Source organism: Vulpes vulpes, chromosome 13 (genome assembly GCF_048418805.1).
Source record: "Vulpes vulpes isolate BD-2025 chromosome 13, VulVul3, whole genome shotgun sequence".
NCBI classification, from domain to species: domain Eukaryota; kingdom Metazoa; phylum Chordata; class Mammalia; order Carnivora; family Canidae; genus Vulpes; species Vulpes vulpes.
The window spans coordinates 44,888,680-44,899,690 of record NC_132792.1 but is presented as its reverse complement, the minus strand read 5'-3'; the positions used below and the strand labels follow the sequence as shown (position 1 = coordinate 44,899,690).

The 11,011-nt window shown below is 33.9% G+C and overlaps 1 pseudogene; it reads right to left on the bottom strand.

The window, feature by feature from the left end:
• Window positions 1–666: 666 nt before the first annotated feature.
• LOC140595172 (mediator of RNA polymerase II transcription subunit 28 pseudogene) lies at window positions 667–2,588 on the bottom strand (annotated as a pseudogene).
• Window positions 2,589–11,011: the final 8,423 nt, after the last annotated feature.

The following is an 11,011-nucleotide window of genomic DNA, read 5'->3' as shown; positions in this document are numbered from 1 at the left end:
TTTCCAGATTGTGCTAATGCCTCAACTGTGCAGATAACTTAAGCCCACTTCTTTCTTGTTCTAGGCAAAATACTTAATTTTCTTGATCTTTTAAAGAGGAAAGGTTTGGCTTCATTAATTTCATTAGTTTCTACTGTCTTTCTTTCTGGATTTTTTTTCTAATTTCTTTTTTTTTTTTTTTAAGATTGAAAAATTATTATTTATTTGACAGAAAATTTTTGAATAAAGAAATGGCAATTAATTGGTACTTACATGAATTCAAAATATTTTCACTAAGCACCAAATGGAATAGTTCTCAATCTTTTCAGTAAGAACCTCTTTATTACTGAATGACTGCCTAATACTTAACCCGTTTATTTAGGTTTTTTAATCAAGAAATCTAAAGCTGCCAATCAGGGCTTCTAATTGGTGTGAGGTGGCCAGGTTAACAACCTTGATGTCATATAATGTGAGTAAGAACAACTTTTAAAAGCTTTGTTTAATCTATACTGGGGGGTTGGCCCCAGGCTCTATACTCTACACACATGCACACAAACAAAAATGAATAATAAGCATTACGCATAAAAGATAAATAAGTGGTCACTGTACATTCAGAGGGGAACAATGCCTACTTCTCATGAGGGGCACAGAGAGATACAAATCACTAACGCCCCCCTCCCCCCCCAGGGAGAATCAAACAAGGCTGGCAAAGAGACAGGAAGTCCTATGTCCTTGGGGTGCAGCAGAGAGGACTCGCAGAGGCTTCAGGGACCAGGTGGCATCCAGGCCAAACAACCATGAATGGATGGATGTCAATGTTAGATAGGGAGGAGCCTTCAAGGCTGAAGGAAACAAAACAAATCAGGATGCCTGGCTGCAGAAGTACTGCCTGTTTAGAAAACAATAGAGCATTTGTTTTACATTAGGAAATGTATTCTGATAAGAGACTGTAAACAACAGAAAAAGGAAAATCCCATCTAGGGAGCACCAAGAGCTATGCCCTTCTGTTTTTCTTAAGGGCAGCTCAATAGAAAATCTCATTGGTCCGTGTAACCAACAAGAGGGTAAAATGTCTTCCCAAACACTGAAGCTCCCATGATTTTTGAGGATGGGGAGTTTGCTGAGGGTCACCCCCTACAGCCCATTCCCCACCTGGAAGCCCCATTCCTTTGGAATCAATGTCACTTATTAGCAAGGACCATCCTTTAGTGGAAAATTCTGCTACAAAAAACAAAAATGACACAAACAAAATTCAAAATAAAAAGAGATGATCATAGCAAACTTTAACTTCTCATACTGCATGAATGCCTGCCTCAACTGTCGTGCTAAAAACAAGGTCTGTCCCCTTAAATTGACTCATCCCTGCAGAATGTAAAAATTTATCATATCACTGCTCTTACTTACTACACACCTACACCCCAAAAAGGGAAAAATACCACACAAAATATAAACTTCCCCAAATAAAAGTCAACATCAACATAAGGATCCTACTGTACTATTACTACACTAACGTAGGATATTATAATCCTTTCAATCTATTTAAAAAATCTCATTCTGAGAGCTCTGGATGCATTACAAACATCACTGTATTAGATTCCTCTTCTTGAGGTAATTTAAAGTCTTGAAACATGCAAATTTACCTATTTCTCTGTACTACCACTAAGGGATAATTGTCATAAAAGGTCTAAAACTAAAACCCTCATCCTCTCATTCTCAGATCATATCACACAAACTAATCTAAAATTGGAAACACAATTAAGTCATACGAAAACAAAAACAAAAACAAAAAACAGAAAAAAAGAAACACAAAAGGGAAATCTGTAAGTGGCATCACACTAACAGTCTAAACTTTGCTAAAGACAAGAAAATTTACTGGATTTACCCAAACCCAAACTATAGAGGCATTTTATAAAGTACTCAAGAAATAATGCTTATAAAAATAAACGGAAAATTTTAGGTGAGCTCATCAAACAAAAATCATCTTTCTTTGGTAAAGAGTTCTTCCAAAATGTGTCCATAAGAAGTGATGTTTGTCAACACTGGATCACCTTCAGGCCGGCTTTGACTCAGGTTTGCTTCATTGGTGCAGGGATATTAGCAGACGCCTGCTCGAGGTAGGCCAAGGAGCCCTGAGGGATTTCAGCTGGCTTTTTGTGCTGCACGTTGATGTCCTCCAGTACCTGCTGCCAATGCCTCAGTTTTGTCAAGTGTTTCTGGACCAGAGCATCTTTCTGCTGTAATTCATTCCTCAGTTCTGAGACATCCTCTTTGATAACTTGTTCTGGTTTCTGGACAGATAACTGCAATCTTTTTTTGTAGGAAAAAACATTCCGTCTGTCTTGCAATATCCAGAAATTTCTGGATACACTGATCAACACCAGTTCTAATTTCTTCCTGATCCGTGCCATTGACGTAGTCCTGACTCACAAGAGAGGCAAAGCAGGCCTCAAAAGAGGACTCCAACTCGTCCACCAAGGTGCTGTTAGAAGCTCTCGGAGGGCCTGGCGCGGCCTGAAGAAGCGAAGCCTGGCCCCTGGAGTCCCCCGGGTGCCCAGGTGGCTGCCCCGAGAACATGCCTCCCAGCGGAGCCGCCATTTGTGGAACGACGCGCTGGCCTTTTCTAATTTCTAAAGATGAAAATGTAAATACTCATTTTGCAAAGCTTTTCTAATATAAGCACTGATTTTGTAGTACTCCATTTTTACATTTTTATTGTTAAACTATTTTCCAATTTCCTTTGTGATTTATCCTACAATCTATACAGTATATTGTTTAATTTATAACTCCTCAGTTTCTAGCCACTTCAGCATTTTTATGCTTACTGTTGACATAGTATAAGTTTGTTGCCATAGCAAAATACTTTACATTTGTGGCCTAAGCAACAGAAGTTAATTTTTCTCACAGTGTTAGAGGCTGACAGTCTGAGACAAATGTGCTGGCAGGGTTCCTTTACTCTAAGACTTCTCTCATTGGCTTGTAGATGGCCACCTTCTTATTGCCTCTTCATAAAGTCTTTACTCTGTGCATACATCTCCCTGGTGTCCCTTTCCCTTCTTACAAGGATACCAGTTATATAGGATTAAGTCTCCACCCTAACATCAACATTTTAAAATAATCACCTTTTTGAAGACCTTATCCCCAAATAGGGTTACATTTTTCAGTAGTGGATATTAGAATTTCAACATAGGAATTTGAAGGGGATACAATACAGTAGATAACATGTTATATGCTTTTTTCACATATTTACTTTGAACCTAACTATATCTTTAAAAGCATCTCTTGCAAACATATACTTTGTCTTGATTTTTAATTCAGTATACATTTTTAACTTTTAATTGAAGTGTTTACTTTCAATTAAAGCCATCATTGATGTTTGGATTTAATCTTTAATTTTATTCATTTTCCTTTTTTGTATTTCACCATTTCTAACCTATCTTATATGATATTTTTTGTTCCAGTTTTGATTTTTCTATTTTATTAGTTATACATTGTTTTTGTTTGTTTAGTGACTATCTTTGGTAATACAACATATATCTTTAACTTTTCAGAATTTACTTACAATTTAGATTGTACCACTTCACAAGAATTATAGAAATCTTAGAAAAGTATAGAGTATAGGTTGATACCTTCCCATTATTTATGGAAAGGTTAATATAGGCTCTATAAAATTTTGTTTTGAAGAATTATATAATAAAATCATTAAGAGGGGAAAACAAAAAAAAAATTAACATCTTTTATACTAACTAGACATTTATTATTTCCGATGTTCTTTATTATTTTTGGAGAATCTGAGATTCCAATTATGTCATTTATCTTAAGCCTGCCCAACTTGTATGTATCTGATTACAAGGAATTCTCCTACTTTTCTTTCACCTGAAAATATTTTTATTACACTTCCATTTTTAAAGCATCTATTTGCAGAGTGTCAAATTCGGGTTTTACATTTTTCATTCTTTTTCCTTCTTTCTATAATCTTTCATTATAAGAATGATCCATTTTATGGTTTTTGATAAAAATCTCAGACATTAATTTGATTATTCCTTTCCATCCTGTGTCACCTTTCTCTTGTAGCTTTCAAGATTAGCTCATGTTTAGCTTTCAACAATTTGACTTGATGGTTTTTATTGTAATTGTGTTGATTAAATATCTTTTTATTAAAATTCTATTTTTATCATATTTAGAGGATTACTAATATTACTACAAATATTTTCTTCCCCATTCTTTCTCTCTTCTACTTCTAGGACCCAATTATGTGTATGTTAAACAATGGGATACTATGTAACAGGTCCTGATGTTTCTGTTCATCTTCTCAAAATTGTATTTTCTCTCCTCACTTTGAATATTTTCTGATGATGAATGTTCAAGTTCATTAACTCTTCTATTTTGCATTTAAATCAATGGCATTTATGTTTTTAGTAAATTTATATTTTGGTTCTAAGATGTAATTTGGTTCTTTTTATTTGTTTACAACTCTCTATGGAAATCTCCTCTCCATTTATTGTGAACATATTTTATTTACCTCATTTATTCAATCAAAATTGCCACTTGAAAATTCTATTTTGGAAGTTCATCATTTAACTGATACCAATTTTCAATTTATTTTTGAGAATGTGTCCATTTATAATACTCAAATATTGTATAAATTTGGATTAAGTTTTGGACAATAAGTTGTGGCTGCTTATATTCTATTTGCTTGTTTAATGAGAATAGATTCTCTAGTTTTAGTTTGGCTGGACTTGAATTGCAGAACTTTCATAGACAGCAACTCTATTCTCTGTTCCTTTGTCTGTTGATGAGTTAAACTTCTGTATCCATATCCCTGACTGATTCACTTCTAATTCAACTCAGAGGTGAATCAGATGTATAAGTAAACATAATTTAGAAATGTCTTCTCTACATCATTCCTACTTGGAATTCTACTACTCTCTGCAGCAATTTTTGTTTCTTTGGCTTTAGTTTTCTGGTTTCTTAGGATGGAAAGATTACTATTTACCCACCACCATTACTGACATGTTATACAAATTATGATTCACTCAGATTAAAAACTGACAAGATGAGAACTTGTCTTTCCTCTAAGAGAGTATGCACTTCCCACCAGAATTTGTCAGTTTCCATCCACTCTCTAATACCTTCAAATTATGTATTTATATTCCAGTTTTGTAGTTTTCTCAGCAGACTGAATGGTTATTTTTAAGGTCTGGGTCCATCATTCTCAAGAGTAGGAGTATTTAGTATCTTATTTGTATCTTTATTTTTTTTTTGTTTTTTGTATCTTTATTTTCTATTGTCCTCCCCCCCGTTATTCTTTTAATTATAAGCTAAAATGTCATAGTTACCACTGAAAAATTACAAATATGTAACCAGCATCTTTGCATGCTTTAATCCTTCACTGAATCATACAATCCTGATTTTTTGATGCTGCATAGTTATTGAGCTTTACCAAATTTTTGCTCACTCTTTTGGTTATCTTCTTTTCACCTATGTTAATTTTTCCTAGTGGAAGTTTAGGAATTATTTCATTTAGATGATACATTCCATTCCCTTAACTTTTATTTCTTCATACTTCATTTTAATGATAGTTTAACAAACAATTGAAGTCTAGAATGAGAAGTATTTTCCATATACTCTTCACTGGTATGAAATGAGGTATTCAACTCCTTTTAAAGGTTTTTTTTTTTAAATTTTTATTTATTTATGATAGTCACAGAGAGAGGCAGAGACATAGGCAGAGGGAGAAGCAGGCTCCATGCACTGGGAGCCAGACGTGGGATTCGATCTCGGGTCTCCAGGATCGCGCCCTGGGCCAAAGGCAGGTGCTAAACCGCTGCGCCACCCAGGGATCCCAACTCCTTTTAATTAAAAAAGTCCAAAAACTATTTCTGAATTTGCACCTAATTTCAGTCTTATTTTGAAATTGGGAACTTACAGTACTGCTTCATAGAGATATTGTTGTATTTTCACTAGACCTCTAGGTTTGCATTTATCTTAAAACTGAGAAGTGAGTTTGAAGCATGACTACATAGAGAATTTTTTTACTCAAAATGATCTTTAATTACCATATAGAGTGATCATGTGGAAATTTATAGAATTTACTTTCTTTTTTTTTTTTTTTGAATTTACTTTCTTCTACTGGTTTTCAGGCTCCTCTTTCTCATCAGACTTGGTTTATTCATACTGCTGCTCTGGCCCAGTTCCAATCCTAGTTATGCCTTTGTACCCAGTATAACACATGGGACAAGGTAGGAAATAGTATTGAGAATAGAAAGGAAGTTCTACATTCATGGGCCTTCTCAGAGTTCCCAAACAAAATGATTCAATCATGCATTCAGCCCCAACAGCCACCATCCAAGAAGGTGGCTCCCATTAGATTTAATATGTAAACTTTCCTTAGCTGAAATGAGCCAACATAGGTTTAATAGCCAGATATACTTTTAAATCATGTATATGTATTTTGTAACTGTACTAATATCTTTGTGTTTCCAATGTTTTATTTCATAAGCTCAGAAAGGCTATTATCACCCAACATTTAAACAACTTAATGTCTTTAATATATTAAAGATATTTTAATTAAGGTGAATATCTTATTCACAATACTTTTATTGAACAAAATTTTTTATAGTTATTTCCGTTTCATATTATAAAAAGGGGGAATGGTGTATCCCTTTTTCTCTCATGAAGAATGAAACCCACAGCTTACTTAACATGTACATTAGCACCTGCATTGGCAAAAACAACATATTTGCAGGAGTCTTACGTTACTAAATATTATTTTATTTGAAGACACTTGTTTTGGTCTAAAACACTACCTAAATTAAAATGTTTATTTTAATCATCACTGCAAACAATGTTTGTTTTTGGCCCAGTCTAAAGGCACAAATGTTCATGCAAATGTTCCATAGGCCAGCTGCTACTAACAGTCCTTTGTAAACTTTCTTCACTAGGAATTTTATCTACACTGGTTACATATTTTAAGGCACTTGTAAAATGTATAATAATCTTTACATTTTTTTCTATGTATAAGAATTTTATGTGCAGGATACTTTATTATTGGATTAAATTTTTCGAAAATGAAACCAAATAAAATTATTTACTTGATAAATGGCAGTAAGAAGACTAGTATATAAATCATGACACCTCATTTCCTGGAGTAGTTGGTAGTCTATCAGAGTTTATTTTATATATATGTGTGTGTATACATATATATATTAGAAAGAATTAAACCTAATGTACTGAAAAGTGAGTTTGAAGCATGACTACATAGAGAATATAGATTAATATAGATTATTAGATACTTACAAATACTTTAGGATGGCTGGGGATAAAGGCTCCAGACTGAATTTCATGAACTGATTCTCATAATAATACCGTAGAATCATTCTTTCATCTAAAAGCCAGGAATACAGATGCTGTGATGCTAACTACTCATTCCAGTTCTAACAGAGATTGGGAAACACAACTATAACCTCTAAGACAGCAATTTCTCAGTCTTCAAATGGAAAATGCATGTTCAATACTCACTAATCTAAGGACTGAGCACTAGATTCCCTACTACGACTCCTAATGAAATACCAAATGCTTTCATGATGATGAGTGCAAATAAATATGAAATCTCTGTATAATTTCCACTTTTTACAAGAAATAGGACTTATGTAGAACATAAACTGTAAAGACTTCCAAGAACTTTAGACTTCCAGTGTGTAGAATGTATTAAGTCCTCAAATAGGGCTGCCCGAGTGGCTCAGTGGTTTAGCGCCACCTTCAGCCCAGGGCCTGATCCTGGATATCCAGGATCAAGTCCCATGTTGGGCTCCCTGCGTGGAACCTGCTTCTCCCTCTGCCTGTGTCTCTGCCTCTCTCTCTCTCATGAATAAATAAATAAAATCTTTAAAAAAGTCCTCAAATAAAAGGGTTAGAATTACAAAGAATGTGGTAATCAATTGAAATATTGGCCAGAGGATTCATATAAATAAACCCACATGTCAACTATATAACCTGTTTTAGAACTGCGTTTGTCATTAAGTGCAAGTCTATCAACTAATGATACAAGTTTAAATTTTGAATTGCCAAGTGCCTACTAATTCCAACAACAAAAAATTATCATGTTGATTTAAATGGTCTCACTTTTAATGAGAACTTAAATTGCTGCCTATGCACTATATCATATTTTAATATTTGACTTATTTTTAATTATGAAATGTTTCCAACATATATGCTCAGTCAGGAAGCATGCACAATTATAACTATTCTTAATGTGGACTCTTTATTGGAATGAGGCTATACTGTTTCTTGTATCTGATGTATTACTATTAGCTTTTTTACCTTTATAAAAATTGCATATTTTTATCTGACTACCTTGAACTGGGTTACATAAATTCTTCATCCATATGTCAAAATATTCATATTATCATCCCCCATGTCAACCTGTATAGTAGGAAATAGTGGGTTAGAAGCATCACAAAATCTGGTATTCAGGGATTCCACTTGTCTGGAAAATGCTATAATATTCTCTTCAAAATAAAAAACAAGCTGTTGTTATTCATATCCCCTTCAACTAAAACACAGCTATGCTTTGGAGGCCTTGTTGTATATTTGCTGTGTTATTGAGTCTATTTATTTATCAAGGAACGAGCAAGCCTGTCACCTTTGAGTTTGACCCAGAGCCTGAGAAAATTTTCTACTTGGTTCAACATGCTATGCAAAGAAATAGTTCTCTGCATTTATGACCCAGGTGAACCAATAGTATTTGTGGAGTGTGTGGCAGATGAAGATGCACTATGGAAGTTGTTTAAAAATCTATAGAAGAATGGAAACCTTTACTATTTCAAAGAAAAAATCCTCACCGGAAAATTCTCATATTGAGAAATCATTCCTGATTTTCTAGTGGGTAGTGATAGCTGACCCAGTATTCCATGTGACCAAAATATCTGAACTCCTGTTAAAAAATGAGTACCATGTAACCAATGTTCACTTTTGGAGGTACTCAGCAGCATTTCAGCATCTAGTGGAAGAATATATGAATTGGAATAGAGTCTGTCCAATGAAGTTGCTAAACCAGGTAGCTCATACTCCCAAGGTACTTTCTGAGGCACCTAAGACTACCTGCCACCTCTTCTTCACGTATACTTCACAGACAATCCTTATGAACAAGTTAAGACAGATTTATACATATTACTAGATGATTTGCTAACACCTGGCCTGAGTGTGGGGTAATTTAGACTCATATGAAGCCCTGAGGTCACTGGGGAATAAAAACTTCCCAATTTTATATCTAGTGGTCTACTTTGCCCAGAAGAGTAAGGACGCTACGGTATGAATCAATTATGATTCTGAGGAGTGGCTAATAGTTTGGTCAGCAATTTTGAAGGCACAGATCAGAAAACTAGTGACAAGAAGATCCAAAGAAAGTATGTGAACTTCCAAAACCCAGGATGTGAGAAGATTTATGTTCCATGTGTATAATCACCAAAGGACTTCCACTATAGAGGAGTGCCTCTGTGATAAGGTAGACATTTGTTCTATCCACTACTATTTGCTCAAAAAGCTAATGACTGAAGTGGCTATTTAAACAGGGATGAAAATGATGCATGGATTCAACAGCTATGGACATCAATTCATTATATTGATGTAGTAACTAATAGGTCATTTAGCTGTATCTTACCCAGTGAAGATGTCACTCAGAATTAAAAGAGTGATAAAAAGTTTTCCAGAGAATAAAAATCTAAGGACTTCTTCACCATAGTCTGGCCTTACAAGAAAAGTTAAAAGAATGTGTCTGACTTGAAATGAACAGGCACTAGTGAGTACAGAAAAATATGTATCCCACAGCAAAAGGTAAGTATGTGGTAATAATGTTGTAAAGATGGAGAACCAATGATTTATGAAGCTGGTATAAAGGTTAAAAAACAAAAATAATAAAAATTAACTATATTAGTTAAGGTATACACAAGATAAAGATATAAATTGTGACATCACAAACCGTGACTTCAAATGCATTCAAATTTAAGTTGTTATCAACTTGAAATAGACTTTATAAATGAGTTTTTATATGTATGCTTTCTGTGAAAGAAGAAGTAACACTTCAAAACTCATTTTACAAAAGCCAATAATCACTTTAGAAAGCCAGCATTACCGTGATACCAAAACCAGACAAGGAACCACAAGAAAATTATAGGCCAATATCACTGATAAACCTGCCACCTTAATCAAATGTTACCTAATTAAAAGGATTATACATCATGATCAGTTTGATTTAGTTCAGCCATGCATGGATGGTGCAACATCCACAAATAAATCAATGTAATATACCACATTAATGAAATGAAGAAATTATATAGTCATCTTAACAGAGGAAGGTGAAGCATTTACCTAAGATCAATAAATATTAATGGTAAAAATTCTCAAGAACGTAGATTTAGAGAGAACATAGTTCAACATACTAAAGGCCAATATAACAATCCCACAGCTAACATTATGCTTATTGCAGAGAAACTAAAAGCTTTTCCTTAGATCAGGAGCAAACAAAGGATGTCCACTCTTGCCACTTTTACTCAACATGGTATTGGCTGTCCTAACCAGAGCAAAAAGTTAGGAAAATGAATAGAACACATCCAAATCAGAAAAGAAGAAGAAAAACGATCAGTTTTTACAGATGACAATATTTACAGAAAATCAAAAGATTTTACTAAAAACCATTAAAAGTAATCAACAAAGTCAGTAAAATTTCAGGGTACAAAATCAATATACAAAAATCTGTTGCATTTCTATACACTAATGACAAACTATCAAAAAGAGAAGAAAGCAATTTCATATATAATTGCATTAAGAAAATAAAATGTCTAGGAATAAATTAACCAAGGAGGTGAAAGATGTGAACACTGAAAACTGTAAGACAATGATAAAAATTGAAGATGACACACATAAATAGAAACCAAGAATAATTCAACAAGAAAGCTTATCCTTCAGATCTGAAGGAGAGATTAAGAGGTTCCCAAATAAATGAAGTTAAGTTCATCATCACTAAACTGGCCTTACA